Here is a 2,668-nt window from a genome sequence, read left to right as displayed (position 1 = left end):
CATGTCATGTAATAGCGATGCACGTACGCACGCACGAACGTGTACCTGCACACGCGCGCACACACGCACGCACGCACGTGTACGTGCACACGCACGCATGCACGCACGCACGAACGTGTACCTGCACACGCGCGCACACACGCACGCACGCAAGTGTACGTGCACACGCACGCAGGCACGCACGTGTACGTGCACACGCACGCATGAACGCACGTGTAGGTACACACGCACTCACGCACGTGTACGTGCACAATCACAGAATCTACAGAAAAGTAGAGTTTTCTGCTGTTCAGTGGGCGCCGACATTTTAAATCACATGCCCTATTCCTGCGATTTCATTGGTCGGTAAATATTTGTGGCTGAGCTGATAGCTCACGGAGCCCGCACACGCTGAGTTTCTGGCCTCGCGTGGCCACAAATATCAAACACGATAGATATCGGTCTCACAGCCACGCGAGGCCAAAAATCGTGCAGAATCTGCGCGCACACGCTGAGCTATCTGCTGAGCCAACGGCCTCTTGAGGCCGTTGGCTCAACAGATAGTTCACCGTGTGCGGCGGGCTTACTCTTTGCACGCCAGTTGAAAGCACATTTCATGGTCCTTTCAATAAAGTGATAAAAATGGTAAGTCAGCGCTGAAACAAAAAATTTTTTCCACTCTTTCCATTAGGCCATGTCCTCAGAAAATGTCTGATATCTGACCTTTCCCCCTGCCCTTTGACCTGTGACCTCCAATTTCGCACTGGTGTTGGGTTTTCTGCCCATCACACTATACACCAAATATTAAGAGCATAGGTCGAGCCGTTAAGATTTGTGCCGCAATTCCGTATTTCCCCCTATACCTTGAGTTAAGGGGGAAATATTCCCCCTCCGTTTACACATCTTGACCTTTGACCCCCAAATTTGTCATCATAAGTCCTTTTCACGATCTCCCCCCCCCCTCCCCGACGTCCCGAATATCGTGACCGTACGTCGAGTGGTTAAGATTTGTGCCCAACTGTTGACGGACGCACGGACGGACGCACGCACGATCATGCGAGTCTACAAGCTGCATCTGACTACGTCAGATGAGCTAAAAAGGCAGGTCTGTATTCGGTAGGTGTATAAACGTATATTATGTGGGCCCATACGTATGCATATGGAATATATCTAGTGATGAAGATGCATGCGACGTTGTATGACCGCCCACTGACCCTTCATCGGCGAATAGAATACGTCATTGCCGTAAATTGCCGTCATGGCCAAATACGTACTGGGCCATAATAGGTGTAAACTACAACTGCGTATTTGTGATGCCTTGGGAGTAATTATTCAGAATGATTGTAATCATTCAGAATGATTACTCGAACGTGCGACGCATACGTTGGGTGTCGTCAGTGCCCAGACCAGCCAAGCCACCCACCGCATCTCAACGAACCGAAAACATCACACGTGAACGGATAGACGAATTGAAAATCATATCGCCAGAAAAAGGCAGTCCGATCAAGGGCGTCGACGAAACAAACCTGTGTAGCAATGGCAGTATCACACGTAGCTCTCTCTACTCGTGTAGCCGCACGTCTAGTTATAGTACTATAGCCCTTGTTCGCTACAGGAAGGGCTATAGTGCTACTAGAGCTGAGAGGGTCTATGTCCCCCGGGGTACTGCCGGAACGTACCCTGGGTACGGTGGGGTATACCGGAACGTATCCTGGTACTATCTAATATGCCGGACCGTACCTCGCCTACTCCACTAACGAGTCTAGGGAGTCGCCTACGCCTATTCCCTAACCCGAACCCTAACCATATCAAATAGTGACCAGGGTACGTTCCGGTATACCGGACCGTACCCAGGGTACGTACCGGCAGTACCCTGGGGGACATAGACCCTATGAGCGCTACGCGAGCTACCACACGTCATACCGCCAGTGCCACAACCAGCCAAACTAAATGGCGGGCAATTTCGCATATCGACGCACTGAAAATTAAACCACCTACTAGAGGGTTTCATGCAAACGAACTGTAGACGAACGTGCTAAAACGGCAAGTTTTATTACACATCGTATACTGTAAATACTGGCCAATCACGTGGACAGCATTAACCACCAAGTAATAAGCATGTTATGTTCACGATTACACATTATACTTTCTAGTACTCTCGTACAAGCTGATAAAATATACGAACAACAACTTAACAAATCGACACCAACAAACTTAATGAATCGCACATCGTCGTACATTCGGAACAGGGCGTCCTTAACGTCCTTAAGTACAATTCTTAATTGCAGGGTCCATATATCTCTTTATTCTCTATAATCATTTCCTCACGTTTATTCGCGGATTCGACTGCAGGATGATGACAAGATAGTTTAGGGCTAACGACAGACGAGAGAGAGAGCACGAAGTTCGACGGAACACCGAAATACAACGCCACAAAGACGCCATTTACTCTCAACCGCTACAGCAATAACTCGCGTATAAGAACATAGATTTTTCCAAGTTAGCCTCAACATGTTCTTATATAAATGGTGCTTACTGAAAAATTAGGCTCAAAAGGTTCTTAAATAGGTTCTTAATTGTTTCTACTTTTAATATGTATAAGCTTATACTTGATTCAAATTGTGTTAAAATTTTCTTACAAGAAAGGACTGCAATTTTTGTTAATTAATACCCATGATGGGCTACAGTC

The sequence above is a fragment of the Priapulus caudatus genome, unplaced genomic scaffold, assembly GCF_000485595.1.
Source record: "Priapulus caudatus unplaced genomic scaffold, Priapulus_caudatus-5.0.1 Scaffold450, whole genome shotgun sequence".
Taxonomy (NCBI): Eukaryota; Metazoa; Priapulida; class Priapulimorpha; order Priapulimorphida; family Priapulidae; genus Priapulus; species Priapulus caudatus.
Note: the sequence above shows the minus strand (reverse complement) of the source record.